The 18,139-nt window shown below is 45.2% G+C and overlaps 1 pseudogene; it reads left to right on the forward strand.

The window, feature by feature from the left end:
• Positions 1 to 4,389: 4,389 nt before the first annotated feature.
• On the forward strand, positions 4,390 to 4,672 carry LOC121462162 (annotated as a pseudogene).
• Positions 4,673 to 18,139: the final 13,467 nt, after the last annotated feature.

Here is an 18,139-nt window from a genome sequence, read left to right on the forward strand (position 1 = left end):
GGCAAAGACCACAGGGTGACCTCAAAACTCCACCTTAAATCCCTTGGAAACTGAGACTCCCTAAATCAGTCTTGTCTATGAAAACAGTCACTGTGTTGATAAAGTCAGGAAGTAAACAAAGTCTGGAATGACAGGAATCCCAGATTTGTGGCAGTAGAGGAGCAGAATCACTAACCTGTCACTAAAGAAGACCTTCATCAGGCCAGTTCCTTAGACTGGAGGCCAGATGTGTGTGGGGCACTTTTGAGATCACGGTGTTGGAGTCCTGCTTACTTTATCAACACCCGTGGCTGATTCTGCACATTCTAGACTTGTATGGCAATACCAGTTAGACTTCCTGGGCCGTTGTCAATCACTTTCCTCTGCCTCCTCTCAACCTTTGCACGGTTTCAGCGTCTTGGAAACCTCGAGATAGGAAATGAAAGAAAAGTAGAACCAGAGAATGGAGTAACCTACAAAATATGACAGTTTGGGGGCTGTTACACAGAGAAACTCTGCCTCCAAAACCAAAACCAAACAAACAAAACAGTGTTACAGAAACAGGGGAAATTATCCTGGAGTTCTTTTGTGCTGGTTGACGTAAGTTACAATGAGTGGATCCGGACAAGAACAGAGTGCCCCTTGATACAAACTCTGCCCTTGTCTCCCTTTGCCGCAGACCCTGACAGCTCTGACAGGACGTGTGAGGAAGGAGCCTGGAGAGCAGGCCCACTGGCCACTAATCCCTCCCAGAGACCATCTGGGTTGTGCCTTGCTCCCTGGCTTTAAAACAAAAGTGACAAGGGATGGGCTGGAGAAATGGCTCAGTGGTTAAGAGCACTGGCTGCTCTTCCGGGAGCCACATGGTGGCTCACAACCATCTGTAATGAGATCTGGCGCCCTCTTCATGCAGGCAGAATGTTGTATACATAATAAATAAATAAAATCTTTAAAAAAAAAAAAGTGACAAGGGACACCAAAGTGTTTGTGTGCCACGTGTACGTGCATGCGGAGGTCAGGAAGCAACTCGCTGGAATTGGCCTGTTGATCTCAGGGATCAAACTCTACTACTGCTACTACCTGCTGGGCCATCTTACCACACACATCTCCTCTCTGCCCCCCCCCCTCCCCACCTCAAGACCAATGGGCCCTCACTCGGACAGAGCCAAATGAGATAGGGTGAGAGTTTGTACAATGGAAGTTTTTCAGTTACTCAGTAGCTTTTTGTTGAAGACTAATTATTAACTAAGTCTGGAAGCTTTAGGAGGGATGAATAAATAACACCTTTGTTTTTCCACCCAATCTCGAACTAACAGAGACGTAAAAAGCAAGAGCTAGGCAAATGAAGATTGAAACGCCAGCTCTAATGTTATTAAGCAGACGGAAAATATGGCTGTGGTCTAGTAATCTTGAGCCTTGGATTGGACGCCATCTCCTACCTGGTCCCAGGCAGTTCACATGATAAACCGCTATTGTACAGAGGTGGGTAGATAGGAATCTACAGTCCTTGCTGGCAAACCACACATTCTCTTGAGGCCACTATATAGCTCTCACCTAGTGCAGAGCTAAGCACAAAGATCTACATGGTCGGGGCTGGAGAGATGGCTCAGTGGTTAAGAGCATTGCCTGCTCTTCCAAAGGTCCTGAGTTCAATTCCCAGCAACCACATGGTGGCTCACAACCATCTGTAATAAGGTCTGGTGCCCTCTTTTGGCCTGCAGGCATACACACAGATAGGCTATTGTATACATAACAAATAAATAAATTAAAAAAAAATCTACATGGTCATGCTCTAGGTTGTCATAGCTACCCACAGAGATCTATGAGGTATGCTCCAGGATGCTCTAAGGTCCTCCGGTTCAACATCTTCCCCTAGGCTAGACTTGAGCCCTGTTAGTTGTGCAATTATTCATTCAAATGAATTTCAAGCTTATCCAAATTTTGTAGCATGCAACAAAGAGAGGATTCAAATATAAAAGTTGGACTAATAACTTTTTCTAAGATTGGGTCTTATTATGTAGGCCAGGTTGGCTTTGAACTTGTCCAATCTTCCTGCCCCAGACTCCCAAGTGTTGGGATTCCAGGAGTGTATGGCTACTGGGAGAGAACTGCTGTGTCAGAATGGATGTTGGTGTGTGCTGTTACCGGAACCAGCTAGTGGAGTCGGACTGAGACCGCACGGATGTCCCGCCACTGATTGTGTAGGTTTGCAAGGCGGTGGCTGCCCATTTAAATAGTGTGGTTTCAGAAGAGCGTGGAGAAGGCAGCAGAAGAGCAAGGCTGCAGTGACATCAGGCGACACTTCCAGGTACGAAGCCAGAGAAAAAAGCTGACTAACGTAGATAAGGGCCCAGAGAAGTGAAAAGGACGGGCTTCAACTAAAGCAAAATCAGGAGGTTTAGAGGAACACTAACTAATACTGTCAGGCGTCACAAGAGTCGAGAAGGACGAGAAAGCATTTTAGAGTATATTAAGAATGCCACATGTGGTCCTCAGATCCCAGCTTTTGATGATGGGATGACTTGTACTTCTCACCTGATGCCGTGTGTTGGTCATGAATCCATGTTGCCCATTTATTATGGGATCAAACTCAGGAGTGCTGGTTTCGACTTTCCCAACTCAAACTAACCCCCCAAAAGTCAAGGACTTCACTACTCACAGAGAAAGAGAGAAAATACCCAGCAGCAGAACACATTCAGCACAAAGGCGAAAGGTAAATTTCTCCTTGCAGATCCTGTCCGACCCAGCCTGCCCCAAGTGACAATAACTTGTTTACATTTAGCAGATTTGTTACCAAAGAATCACAGTCAGAAAGTAGAATCACTGTCAGGAAAGACAAAATTTAATCTTGTACGTGTTTCTGCTGTTGGGGTGGGGGGGATTGTGGGTACGTGTGTGCGTGAGGCTGCGTAGAGAGGCCAGAGGTCAACCTTACGTGCTGCACCCCAAGAGCAACCCACCTTGGTGTTTGCTGTTGTTGTTTGGTTGGTATGGTTTGGGGTTTTCGAGACAGGGTTTCTCTGTGTAGCCCTGGCTGTCCTGTAGGCCAGCTTGGCCTTGAACTCAGGGATCTGCCCTCCTTTGCCTCCGCAGTGCTGGGATTAAAGACGTGGGCCACCACCACCCGGCCCCACTTTGGGTTTTTGAGTCAGTCTCTCACTAACCTAGACCTTACCAAGTAGGCTGGCTGGCTGGCTGGCCAGCAAGCTCCAGGATCTGCCTGTCTATCTCCCAGTCATGGAACCACAAACTTCTGCCACCACATCCAGTTCTTCTCATAGGTACTGGGGATCAAATTCAGGTCCTCATGCTGTGTGGCATTTACTTACTAAACCATCTCCCTGCCTCCTGGGATCTGGAATATATTTTAAACCTTATTTATTTTTTATTATTTAGTGGTACTGGGGATTAAACTCAGAGCCTCATGCTTACAAACATTTTACCATCTGCCTCAACCCCAAGAATCTTTAGTGATCCATCAGAACAGTGACAAGAAGTGATTTTGATGTTCAGTGTTAATGCTAACCAACCAATGTTGGCTACTTAAAGGCAAGTGCCGAGGAAGACCACTGGAGGCTGGTGGAAGCCAGCAGAACGCCATGAAGAAACTCAGCTCTATTTGCCATGGGTACCTAGCTGCCAGCACTCGGTTGTTTCCCTTTCCCTTTCCCAGAATCACGCAAGACTGTGACCAGTCCTCATCATTGGGGGAGGTAGCGTTTTTTAACCTCTACCAGAGAACTTGGCCCAGCTGTTTGTGTGTCTTCAGCTTCTTTTTTTTTTTTTTTTTTTTTTTTTGTTGTTGTTGTTGTTCTGTTTTTCGAGACAGGGTTTCTCTGTAGCTTTGGTGCCTGACCCGGAACTAGCTCTTTTAGACCAGGTTGGCCTCAAACTCCCAGAGATCCGCCTGCCTCTGCTGGGATTAAAGGCGTGCGCCACCACTGCCTGGCTTGTCTTCAGCTTCTTCGGACGGAAAAGAGCACTCTGGAAGAGAAAGCATCTGTATAGTGATGGAGACAATGCTGGAGAAGTCCTCTGTGTTAAAGGCGTACAGTTTTCACTTTTGGATAGGAGATGATTGTTATCTACAATTTAACACAGGAAGGAAAGGGTAGCAAATCGACCCTTCATCTTGTCACATGGGATGTGGCAATCCCAATCCCTGGACAGATGACCTGAGTGTTACAGAGTATGACAAGGTTTTGTTGTTGTTGTTTTGTTTTTTTGCCAATTGTTCAAGCAAAACTTCAGAGAGTCCCATCTTCCTTCACTTCAAGCAAGGTGCCCACTAGGCAGTACTATTTGTGATGGTTTATTATTCATCTAATGCACCCAGGATGGGATAGTTACACATGGTTCCTTTAAAAATAAGATTAAAATTAGCGGCTTTGCAGACACCAGGGCTGCAAGATGGCGTTGCTCATGCCGCTGAAGGAGAAGAAGCTTATGGAGGTTGAACTTGGAGAGCTGCCAAGCTGGATATTGAGGCGGGATTTCACCCCAGTGGCATTGTGGGAGCCTTTCAGAGAGGTTATGACCGGTATTCCAAGTGCGTCACTGTGTGGAAAGGGTTAACATGGTGCTGGCAGCCTATGTGGTTTTCAGCTACTGCATTTCTTACAAGGAACTCAAACAGGAGCAGCGACACAAGTACCACCGAAGAAGGGCCACCATGAGGGGACTGCACACCTGAGCATAAGCCATCCCTGAAGAATTCAACTGCAGCTGGATCTTCATGTCCTAAGAATTTGTGTCCAATAAAACGTGACTGACAGGTTTAAAAAAAAAAAGATTAAAATTAATTAGCTTCTCATTTCCTCTTCTTAGCAACATAGCTCTTTGCTTTGGAGTCATAAATATTTGGAGGTTTTTTTTTTCATTTGAAATTAATGAATCACCTTTTTAAAAATTAATATTTTTAAATTTTACATGCATGACTGTTTTGCCTGTACGTGTGTAGAGTGTGCATGTGTACCGCATGCACATCTGGTCCCAATGGAGGCCAGAAGAGGGCACTGGGTTCCCCGGAATTGGAGATGCGGAGCAGTTGTGAGCTGCTGGGTGGGCACTGGGAACGGAGTCCCAGTCTTCTGCCAGAGCAAGTGCTCATAAGCATTGAGCCATCCCCGCTTCTAAAGAAGGAACGGCATCGGAGCAGCCTGGGTGTCCATTGACGACGAGCAGATAGGGGAATTTTATTTAGCCAGAAAAAAAGAGTGCAATCAAATTTTCAGGACTGTAAATCATGTGAGGTGAAATATCTCAGACTCAGAAAGACAAATGCTTCCTCTCATATGCAGATCCAGGCTCTAGTTACTAGATATGAATATGTGTGTAGGAGGAAATAGGTCGTGAATCTTAGATAGGACCCTGAGGAGGGAAAGAGATCTGAAGGGCGCATTGGAGGTCATGTGACATGGAAGCAGAGGTGGAGCTGGCAAGGAAGGAGGGGAGCGGGAAGAGCACAAAAAGGCCATTGGAAAGCCATCAAATTGGGGGGAACACATGAAAGAATCTCATGAAGAAAGAGCACGTGGGGTTGGTTTTGCCAGTTTGACAGAGTCTAGCATCACCTGGTAAGGGAGTCTCACTGAGGAACCGTCTAGATTAGGTGGGCATGTGGTTATTTATACCTGTGCGGGATCTCAGTTGGGTTGGGATCAGGAGTACATCACTGAATGTAAACAGCACCAATTCCCTGGACAGGGGGTCCTGAATCGCATGCCTGGAGAAGGTGAGCTGGATCCTGGCATGCATGCATTAATTCCTTGTTCTCTGCTCTGACGGTTATCAAGCGACTTCTATTTTGCCTTTCTGCTCTCTTGAGGGGAACCTCAAGGATGAACCTTAACCTGGAATTGGGAGCCAGGTAAACCCTTTCTTCTTTAAGTAGCTTTCAAAGCCATGGTCGACACCTAAGATGCCCTGACCCCTAACGAGAGGCACTCCGAGTCATTCAGTTCTACTGAATATTATATACAAGAACTCGCGTGCCGTTCTGTCTGCTTCCTTATTCAAAGGAACCTTAGACACCGGACTCGATTAATAAATGTACCGTCACACTTCTTCAAAACATATTTATTAAGAACCAACTGTGTGTCATTGAAAATACAGCTGTGCGGGGGGCACAGTTCCTGCTCTCAAGGAGCTTACATTTTATTTGGGGGAGACATTCAAATAAGAAACTTACCAAAAAAAAAAAAATGAGGAAAAGGAGAAGGTAAACAACAGGTCCTTGGAAAGTTTTTTTTTTTTTATGTCTTTATTCACTCTCTCAAACTTACACAAACTTTAGACTCATCATTCTGGCTGAACTAAAATACTAAATTCTCCAAGGAGGTAAAGTTCAGATAGCCATCCTCTGGTTAGAACACAGGGTTAGGATCTTCCTCCAATCACAGACGAGGCTGCCTGAGGTTGCATGGGTTAGAGGAACGTAGAGCACTGTGAGCATAAGTGTTTGTGGCCTCAGAAGGAGCAAGCAAAATAGAAATCAGAGACGAAGGTGTTGGAGGAGAGGGAAGGTAAGGACAGCCCTGTGGCTGGAGAGCCCTGGAGCTGCACAGGCTGGACAAAAGGAGAGTGTTAGAAGTCAAGGCTGGAAGCCTGACCAAAGGGGGCTGTAGAGACCACCACAAGACCTCTGGGTTTTACATAAGAAGTCATTGCATGCTGGGCGGTGGTGGCGCACGCCTTTAATCCCAGCACTCGGGAGGCAGAGGTAGATGAATTTCTGTGAGTTCGAGGCCAGCCTGGTCTACAAGAGCTAGTACCAGAACAGGCTCCAAAGCTACAGAGAAACCCTGTCTCGAAAAACCAAAAAAAAAAAAAAGAAGTCATTGCAGGGAGAAAAGAATGGTTCGGTCAAATCTGTTTAGCCAGCTGGGCGTGCATGGCACTTGCCTTTAATCCCAGCACTCGGGAGGCAGAGGCAGGTGGATCTCTGTGAGTTCTAGGCCAGCCTGGTCTACAAGAGCTAGCTCCAGGACAGGCTCCAAAGCTACAGAGAAACCCCGTCTCAGAAAACAAAAACAAAATCTGTTTAGCTGATAATCCAACAGAACAGCGTGGAAGCAGAGAAACTGACCTATCGTGACAGCCTGGCAGAAGAGACTGGTGGTAGTCCAGATGAGGGAAGGAGCGAGATGGCAGGCTGCTGAATATATTCTGATGGGCTGAGAGAATGTGTCCACGAAATAGTTTGAGACTCTAAGGAGAAAAGGGAGTGAAAGCTGACTTCGTAGATTTTAGTCTGAGAAACCAAAGGTGGAATTGTCATTCTCCATAAACAAGACAGAAGCACAGGTGTGTAAGAGGAAAATGAAAATCCTGTGTGACGTCCAATGGCCATGAGGAAGAAATGCTGGGGGCAGGCGAGTGTGCGAGCTGGGACGCTGGCTGACAGGCCTGTGGGAGTCGCCTGTGGGAGTCGCCCGCCAGCGCCTGGGAAGTATTGGAGCCAGCCGAGAGCTGACTGTAGACTGTTCTGAAGGCTTAGCCTAGAACACCGCAGCACTTAGGAGAGAGAGAAGACTTGGCAGAGCAGAATGAGATGTAACCCCTGAAAATGGAAGCAGTTTAAACTCTGGAGGATGAGAGAACATGTTCAGAAGAGCGAGAGCGTGTCTGGTGTCAAATTCGATCATGCGAAAGCGGGTTCATTTAGTTTACTGGAGACGGCCACTCCAGAGACAAAGTGGGGAAAGAGAAAGATCTTGTTGTTGTTGTTTATACGTATGTGTGTAAGTCTGTGTGAGTGTAGGCATTAGATGCCATGGAACTGGAATTACAAACTGTGAGCAGCCAGTGGGTGCTGGGAATCAAACCCAGGGCTTCTGGGAGAGCAGCAAGTGCTGTTCTTAACCCTGTAAGCCATCTCTTCAGCTCCTCAGATTAAACAAACAAATCAAAAACCCGTCAAGTCAGGCATCCCACACACACGTGAAAAGCATTTAGCATAGGATGCGGAGCTATTACCGTCATTGTTTGTTCCTTCTGGTTTTTAAGATTAGAAACAAAACAGTACAAAGGAAAAATCCCATAGGAAGAGAAACGTAGACAACTTAGAGAGAAAACAGTTTCAGGAATGAAGTACCTAAACACAAGCAGAGTTTGAACCTATTAAGAGGTAGGTAGCACCAGCGGAAGCAGCAGGTGGAGGGCCTGGGGAGGTGGCACAGTGGCTCAATGGCTTGCTGTGCAAACATGAGGACCAGAATGCATATTCCCAGGCCCCGCAGAAAAACCAGGCAGGTGTGCAGGCCAGCTGTATAATCCTAGCACTCTAGGGGTAGAGACAAGGGGCCCTGAGGCAAGCCGGCCAGAGAGATTAGCCAGAATCTCGGCAAGTTCCGGGTTCAGTGAGAGACCCTGCCTCAATAACAAAGTGGAATGAAATAGAAGACACAGCATCAACTTCAGGGCTTCCACAAGTACACACACACACACACACACACACACACGAAGCAGCAGTAGAGAACTCTGATGAACTTTGGTCTCTTGTTTTGAGTGAAACAACTGAGTTCGTCATCTTGGAAGAACTGAGGTCTGAAGGAGAGCAAGAGCAAATCGCGGTCACAGAAATGGCAGCTGTAATGTCTAAGGAACATGAAGAAAGAGGGAGGGCGCAGTGGAATGGCAGCTTAAGGCAAAAAAAAGTCCAGAACACGAGCAATGAGTGGACTGTTTATGCCACTTGTTTCTAACAAAATTTTGCTTTCACATCCTCTAAGATTGAAAAAAATAAATAAATAAACCAGCAGAACAGTGGTGGTGCACACCTTTAATCCCGGGGAGAGGCAGGCAATTCTCTGTGAGTTTGAGGCCAACCTGGTCTACAGAGCGAGTCCCAGGACAGCCAGGGCTACACAGAGAAACTCTGTCTTGAAAAACCTATTGTGTTCTCGCACATAGATCAATAAGTTGACACGATTTTAAAAACGTAATTTCTGATACATTTTATAGTGTCATTTCAAAATAAAGCAAACCACTTAAAACTGCACCAGTCAATGAGATACACACCAGACCACAGATCTCTAAGGTAGCTGTGAATACAGTGCTAGCATTGCTTTCCTGGTACTCTACCCACTTCTCCACACGCTCCCTAATAATGTGTTTCTACTGTTGAGCCCTGTTATAGTACTGTGTAACCAAACTATAAAGAATCTTTTGAAGTTAATATTAATACTATTAGTTAACAATTTAAAGACATCATACATCATCAAAAATAATTGGTCATTGTTTTTTAACTCATTTTGTCAAATCGTTATAAAAATAATGCCTGGGTTAATTCTGAAGTTACTTGAGAAAATATTGTTCACTCTATTTTATCTGTTTCCTAAGACTTTGAAAGCCTGAAGCAGTAGCTGGGGTGCAGTTCAGAGGTAGAACAGTACGTGCTTGGCATGCACGAGGTCCTGGGCTCCATCCCTAGAATGCCAAACACTCCATCCCTCAAGAAAAATACCCAGGGCAGTAAGGGGGATGCTCTGTGATCAGCCTGGTATTTAAGACTATAACGAAGGCCGGGCGGTGGTGGCGCTCGCCTTTAATCCCAGCACTCAGGAAGCAGAGGCAGGGGATTTCTGTGAGTTTGAGGCCAGCCTGGTCTACAAGAGCTAGTTCCAGGACAGGCTCCAAAACTACGGAGAAACCTTGTCTCGAACGCCCCCCCCCCCCCCCAAAAAAAAAAGACTGTAACAAAGCAATGACAGTCGAAGCTGATCTTCCCAACTCATAGCAGTACGCAGGTCTTGAGATGATGCACAGGGAGACAGCACAGGTAGGAAGCTTCGCCTTCTTTCTTAAAGATGATTCTGCAAGGGAAAGTCTCCCTTTGCATGTCATCTGCATTCTGAGGACACTCCATCCTCTTCTGAACAAGCGCTCACTATTTTCAAAAGCAGCGTTAACAACCTCTCTGGGAGATGGACAGGAAGCTAGCTTCTCATACAGACACCAGTGTGTCTACGATCGCCCTAAGCTAAACCTTCAGCTCTAAGGGCTAGAGACGCTAAGCTGCCTAAGGCACAGGCTGCTCTTTAGAGAACAAACGTGGTGGCTAACAACTGCCTGTAACCCCTGTTCCAGGGGATCTGACACCCTCTTCTGACCTTGTCGTCCTCGTCAGGCCTCCACAGGCACCAGACATATACATGGTATAAAAGCTTACATTCAGGTGAAATACACCGCCCCCCATACACACACAAAATCTTTAAAAACTAGTATATGAAGTCTGGTGGTAGTGGTTCACACCTTTAATCCCAGCACTCTGCAGGCAGAGGCAGGCAGATCTCTGAGTTCAGGTCCAGGCTGGTCTAAAAAGCAAGTTCCAGGACAGCCAGGGCTACACAGAGAAACCAACAGACAAACAATATTTAGTATATTTAAAAAAAAAAAAAACAAGCCGGGCGGTGGTGGCACACGCCTTTAATCCCAGCACTCGGGAGGCAGAGACAGGCGGATCTCTGTGAGTTCGAGGCCAGCCTGGTCTACAAGAGCTAGTTCCAGGACAGGAACCAAAAGCTACGGAGAAACCCTGTCTCGAAAAATCCAAGAAAAAAAAAACTTTAGTCCCAGGAACAATTTGATTATGTTCTTGAAATACCAACTAAAGAGGTGAAAAAACCCTAAACGATAAATGTCCTTCCCCATTAACCTATACAGAATGGCAAATCTGGAACCCCAAGAGTCTTCCTGTTTTAACTTGCAGGGAAGCAGCTACCTATTGCCCCTTTCCCTGCAGGCTCTGTGACTCGGTTCCTTAGGCGTGGGTTCCAGCCACACTTGGTATTTCTCTACTCTTCCATAGACACATTTGACTGACACTGGCTCAGCAATCCGGCCTTTCCTGTAAATGCATTTTGCAGAAACAGTTCACAGTCATTACTTGGAAATAACAATGAATTCTCCAAGGAAGAGTGTAAAACTTTATAGATTCCCAAGCCAAAGGAACGTCACGACACTTGATCCTAATAAACTTCAGCCATCACTGGGAACATACGACTGCTGCCCGGGGGTCACAGCTCACGGCACCTCGTGGCTCATTTGGTAACAATAAAGCGTGAACTAAATTAAGATTCTCGTTATCACTTGCCTCCTGCCATGCTTAGTTTCCCAGAAATGAGCCCAAGACTAACAGTGGTCTCCTCTCAAGTTTCTCTGATCAGAAATGAAGGCTACAGAATTTATGGCTACAAAACCTAGGCTGCTTTTACTTACCAAGAAGCTGAAGCAATTAATTTGCTTTTGGAGTGAGCTGCTAGCGCATGCACACCTTACTGAACTGTATTACCACCAACTGTATCTGATCTGTTCAGGGAGGTAGCGCATGCACACCTTACTGAACTGTATTACCATCAACTGTATCTGATCTGTTCAGGGAGGCTGCAAACAAAAACATTCCTATTAACATCTGCATCTAATTATCACTGTTTAACAATCACGAAGACTAAAGCCTTTAAACAATGGTCCAAATGACATCAAGACCCCAGTCTGGGGCTATAGAAAAGTAAGGGGCTGGTGTGTGGCTGCCAATAGTCTGATTACCCCGCATGCTAGAATCCGATCCAGTTTTTCAAGATCTAGTTTACCACAGTATTCTCAAACCTGTAGATCCTTCTAGCACATATGAAGCTCTGGACCCCCAAGAAGAGGGAAACATGTAAGCAATCCCCTCTCTTAGGCAGAGTAACCCTTCAGAGCCTAGAGAATACTTTGGGAAACTGGTTAAGGCATAATCTTATCCCATGCCGGATGACCACCAGTTCTCATGGGAATTCCAGTTCTATGTGGCATACTTTTACAAATTCCTTCTCCACATTCCACCTAAATTATATCTTTGGATTTTCTCATCAAGGTCCAAAGTCGAAGTAAGGAAGGTCTATCTGAAAAAAACCTGTCAGACAACATGACAGTCAACTTTCAGGTGAGGGTTGTATAGGTGATCGTCTCAGAGGACGGTTTCTACCTCCCTTGTTGCTTGGCAGGGGAGTACTCAGTGGAGAAGAAGCAAATCAGAGACAGGAGTTTCTCGTGAAAGCAAAGGGACACAGTGATCCAGCCACCTGCACTCTGTACACATGGAGACGACTGGAGCCACTGTCTGCACTGCAGCAGCCTCTGCTGGGAGCAGTAGGCAGGGTCTGCAGACTCCTCACACAAAGCACCCCCTCAGTGGGGCTTCTGAAGTCTAAGTTCATTGCTAATGTAAAAGGATGACAAGTTATCTTTTAGGAGATAAGATCACATGAGAATGGTGCAAATTTAACTTGTCAATTCCAGACTATCAAGCATTTAATCTACTACTGGAAAGAAACCTAATTAAAGATAAATGTTAGGGCTGGAGAGATGGCTCAGTGGTTAAGAGCATTGCATGCTCTTCCAAAGGTCCTGAGTTCAATTCCCGGCAACCACATGGTGGCTCACAACCATCTGTAATGAGGTCTGGTGCCCTCTTCTGGCCTGCAGACATACACACAGACAGAATATTGAATACATAATAAATAAATAAATATTAAAAAAAATAAAATGCATTTAAAGATAAATGTTAATACAATGACCGCATGGAAAATACTCGCACACTTCGATCTTTTCTTTAATCTATGAGAATTCGCCCTTTTCAAATTCAAGTTTTTTAACAAAAAAAGTGAAATGTAATCACGATTGTGGAAGGAAGTTTTTGCTACTTGTGGCATTAGTCATCACACACACACACACACACACACTCACACACACAAACCACCAACAACAAAACATTAAAACCCATCTTCTGGGCTGGGAAGTGCTATATGCTGCCATTTTACACTCTTGATAGGCAAATTATTACTTGCCACTGAGGGCAGGATTCCACATTTCTGGGCTAACCTAGTGTTCTCTGGAGAGAACACTAGCCAGCTGATTACACTCTTGCTTCAGGTGGACTGTTCCTAATGTTAGCACACCAGAAGAGGAAGTTAAAGCCTATGGTAAAACAATGTAATCAGATTGTGATCTTCAAAGGAAGACTACAGGAAAGTCTTACTAGCATAAAAGTCTTTACTAGGGGTAAAGCGCTGTTCTCTAAGCACAGCTGAGAACACGTTGTTTAAAACCGCACATTGGTAGGAAATGATGGCACACACTTTTAATCGGAGAACTCTGGAGGCAGAGGAAGGAAGCTGGATCACTGTGGGTGCAAGGCCAGCCTGGTCTACACAGTGAGTTCCAGGCTAGCCAAGAATACAGTGAAGCCCTGTCTCATAAAAAGAAAGTAAAAAACAAATAAAACCCTACTTATAATCCCACATATTCAAAACCTAAGCCTTGGCACTCAAGAATCTCAAATTCTATTTATTTTTAAGCTAGATAAAAATCTAATCAAATGCTTTTTCCAAGACACAACAAATGGACAGGGGATATAAGCTGCTAAGCAGCTTTTACAGAAAAGAAGAAAAACATTTTTCAAACGAGCCTGAGGCAAAGTCCAGAAGCAAAGGGTCCTCCTGACTAGAGTGGGGTCTAAGGGCAGTGTGTCATCACGCGCCGAGTCACAGTGGCCAACACATTGCTTACATACCATGAAATGCTAAGATGACTAAGGACATATTTAAGAAGGACAACTCTTTCCCAATACTCTTAAAATTTGTAAGAAATGCTTTAGTATTTATGGGGCACACAGCTACCCCAAATCCACTAGCCTACTAAAATCTCCCTCCTTCGGTGCTTATGGTGAACATGGTCATGTTATTACCCAATCTGTAAGGAACTGAAATCCTACTTTGGTAAGAACACCTATACTGAGAGCAGATAACTAAGAAAATTATGTAGATAACTTTTATTTTTTTGGTTTTTCGAGACAGGGTTTCTCTGTAGCTTTGGTGCCTGTGCCGGAACTAGCTCTTGTAGACCAGGCTGGCCTCGAACTCCCAGAGATCCGCCTGCCTCTGCCTCCCGAGTGCTGGGATTAAAGGCGTGCGCCACCACCGCCCGGCTTGTAGATAACTTTCATATTTTTTTTTCAACTCTGGACTGCTGGGTCCCAAAGTAATGGTATAAGGCTGGTCCAAGAAATCTCTCTCCTGCCAGGACTACACAGAGAAACACTGTCTCAGGGGAAAGAAATGTCTGTCAACTTCTAAATGAAGCACTGGGGTTGGGAGACTTCTCAGATCAGAAAACAGGCTACCCTAGAAACCCCTATGGGTCAGAATAGTGGTTTCTGATTGGACTATAGAGCGCTCACATGGATAATGTTGGTTAGTATCCCGCAGATTTTACAGAAACCTCATGGCGTGTAGCTTTAAGAAAAACAAATATTTTTATTTATTTATTTGAGGTAAATGCATCACATATCCCAGGCTGACTTCCAAGTCACTAAGTAAGCCAGGCTGATCTTGAACTCCTATCCTTCTGTCTCCACCTCCCAAGTGCTGAGATTACAGATGTGGATCACAGTGGACAAGAAAACGTTCATTTGAATGTAGGGAAAAGGACAATGGTTAGCTTTTGCTGTTAAAGTTATTTTCTTAGAGTAGGATGGTAAAAAATATTCAAGAAGATTCTCTAAGCATTTTTATTCCTTTGTATTTCTGTCTTCCATCCTTACCTAGTATTAATGAATCACATCAACTAATAAGGTGGACTTTGTTCTTGTAAGGAATCTCACCCAGTAGAATTTAATGCCACTGCTTTGGTTTGTTATATTAATCTCTCCCTCTCTCTCTCTCTCACACACACACAAACACAGACATATGATACTAGTTTTGTATTTATAAAATAAATTTATATAAAGTGAGCCAATTCAAAAAATATTGGGCAGTATTTTATAAAATGATTCAAAGAGCACATGGAAATGGCTAAATCTGTTGAGTTCTTCCTAGAGTCTGATGCTTAGAAAATTCTGCTTTAACCAGGCGGTAGCACACACCTTTAATCCTACACTTGGGAGGCAAAGACAGGTGGATCTCTGTGCGTTCAAGGCCAGCCTGGTCTAGAGTGCGTTCCTGGACTGAAAGGAATGTCTGTCTCAAAAAACAAACAGAAAAGGGAAAAAAAAGGAATTAAATTAAATTAAATTCTGCTTTAAAGTCTAGTTATCACATATGTGGATTAAAATCTGTTCATTCAGAAGCTTAGATAGTAAACTCAAGGCCAGGAACACTCTTCCCTCAAACCTCCCAGAGACAAGAATATCAGCAGCTTTCCCAGTAACCATCCCACCTCGCTCATTTTCCATCTAAACAAACTGCAGGCCAAGGATAGCGGCCCGCCCCTGCTCACAGACAAAGTCTGGAATCCTATTCAGAGCATGGCATGCACACTCCAACAGGAAGGGGTAAAGAAGCTGGTTTCCACAACTAATGTACCGAGGTCAAGCAATCACAGGAAGGATGAGTCCAAACTGCCACCCACTACTGAAAACCCAGCTGGTACTGCATCAAAGCCCAAGGGCTTGACTCCAAGTGCAGCACAGCCCACCCGGTTCCCTCCCAGCAGCTGCCCCTGGAAGGGCTGCGCCTCTCCGTCCAGCAGGGCAATGAGGCCAGACGCTGCAGAGGACATCACTAGTGGGCATACAAAAATGGCTGGGGAAGTGCAACTTTGCTGGCTTAGGGATTCGGGGGTGAAGTTATTTGTGTTGTCACTTTTTCATCCTTACAACCCAGGCAATCTGCAACCGGCTCATCTGAAGACAGGACTCAAACCCCTGAAACATCCGTGGCTCACACTGACTTTCCTGGACCACTCGTTTCCCTTCCCTGCCTGACATTTCACACACATATCTTTAGTTCCTACTGATGTCTAACATCCTCTCTCTCCTTGGCTCTTCACCCCCACTCCCCGGCCTGGTGAAGTACAACCTCATGCTCCCCATACCCATATTCACCTATCTACTGCACCCCTGAATTTCAGAATCTCAGCACCTCAAAAGTCAGATTGTCCTTACTCACAGCCTTATCCACCACCCCCCAATCCTGCAATCAGTAAATATTTGAATCACGTGGACAGCATTGCTCCAAGCTTTTGCATCAAAGCTTGAGTTGAGCTCCTGGCACTATTTCAACCCTCTTCTGCTCAAGTTTGGGTCCTTCCTCTCCCCAAAATGTGCAGCTTCTTAAATCGTTCTCTGTGCTCACCTTACTTGAACAGCACCTGAATGAGTTGCTGACACCCTTCCCAGAACAACTTTTATTTAGAAATCAGTATTGGACCACTTTTCGGCTCTGAGAAAGCATCTCTGGTGCTTCCTATTTCAAATGTCTGAATACCTCAGAGCCAACAACTCTTCCCTCTTCTGGAACAACTTAGTTCCTACTCAGTTGTGGATCCCTAAACAACAGCGTTGGCATGGGTACACCTTGCTGGAAATGCAGACTCTCGGGCCCTACAAGCAATCTGCTGACCCAGACGGCAGTGTGACAAACGGAGATGATATAGACACTTGAGAAACACTAACTCAATCATAGTGACTCTCCAAATGCTTATCCCGTCTCCTTCTGAAATGTATCATATTCAGGACTCCATGCTGAGCTACCCCAGAAATTTGTGATGCATTTCAACCCTGAGTGCCAAGACCTCTCTCTTCCAGAACCAGGTTGCTATTGCAAATGTGGGGGACCCTCTACCCCCTTCCCAGCTTTCAGACCAAGGATTGCTTCCTAATCCCTAGGCAAAAAAAATCTCACCAGCTGTGCCTTTTAAAATAGAACTCTGGAGAGCCGGGCGGTGGTGGCGCACGCCTTTAATCCCAGCACTCGGGAGGCAGAGGCAGGCGGATCTCTGTGAGACCAGCCTGGTCTACAAGAGCTAGTTCCAGGACAGGCTCCAAAGCTACAGAGAAACCCTGTCTCGAAAAAACCAAAAAAAGGGGGCTGGAGAGATGGCTCAGTGGTTAAGAGCATTGCCTGCTCTTCCAAAGGTCCTGAGTTCAATTCCCAGCAACCACATGGTGGCTCACAACCATCTGGAATGAGGTCTGGTGCCCTCTTCTGGCCTGCAGACATACACACAGATAGAATATTGTATACATAATAAATAAATAACTATAAAAAAAAAAAAGAAAAAAAGAAAAAACCAAAAAAAAAATAAAATAAAAAAAAAAATAGAACTCTGGAGAGATGGCTCAGGGGTTAAGAACACTGTTGACTTCCAGGGGACCAGAATTCAGTTCTCAGCACTCGCGAGGCAGCTCAGTCTAGAACCCCAGCGCTGGGGACTGGATGCCCTCTTCTAGCCTCTCTGAGCACTGCACACACGTTCCATATACACACAGAAGAGCAAACAGCATCCATACATATATAAATCAATAATCTTAAAGAATTCTAAGATACAGATACACCATTCTGACAGTGTTTCTACAGCTAAGCACACACACCTAAACTGCCACCTGAACTTCTAGCCCCACTTCCACAGGGGCCTACAGATGCTAAGCTATGCACAAGAGCCAGACTGGTCTTTAAATACAAACCAGACTGTGGCCCAGTCTTTCAGTGCCTTCTCAACTGCCTGCCAGGACTTCCAAAACCTTCATTTTCTAGCTTTCCTCAAGCTTATCCTACTGCCCCCAAAGATGTGTGGCCTCCTTGTCTCTGTTTTGAGGTCTGCCGGCTTCCTTAGAGGCCCTTCCTAACTCACTGCACTGATAAACTCACCCCTTCTTTCTCCATGTTAACTGTGCTTCGCTTCCACTTAACCACTGAAGTAGTTAGTTACCTGGTGTTTTAGATCAGGTAGCTAACTAGTCCTTCCACTAGGATGTGTGGTTCACTGGAGGGAGTTTCTCTTTGCCTGTCCCATCAGGGTAAAGCCGCACCCGGCACAGAGAGACAGCGCTCAACTGGTGGTGGTGGATTTGGAGCTACAGAACCTGAATGCTGACAACCTCCCAGGAGTTTTCAGTAGGCTGAAAATGTCAAAATGGGGCAATGTTTTAAAATCTTTTCTATTTGTTAGCATGGGGACCTTTAAAAAAAAACCCGAATACTTAAGTCACATTCCAAATGAATTCTATATCGCAGTTAATGTGGTTGGGGCCCAAGTACCAATGCTTTCAAACTTACTAAGATAATTCCAACGTGAGATAAAGTTTTGGAATCTCTTTCTCATAGTATGAGCTGGTAACAGTGATATGAGATAGCACACGAGATAAATACTTAACAAAGAAATCCCAATCATAATGCTA

The sequence above is a fragment of the Microtus oregoni genome, unplaced genomic scaffold, assembly GCF_018167655.1.
Source record: "Microtus oregoni isolate MIOR12 unplaced genomic scaffold, Mior012 000024F_ref0000369, whole genome shotgun sequence".
NCBI lineage: Eukaryota > Metazoa > Chordata > Mammalia > Rodentia > Cricetidae > Microtus > Microtus oregoni.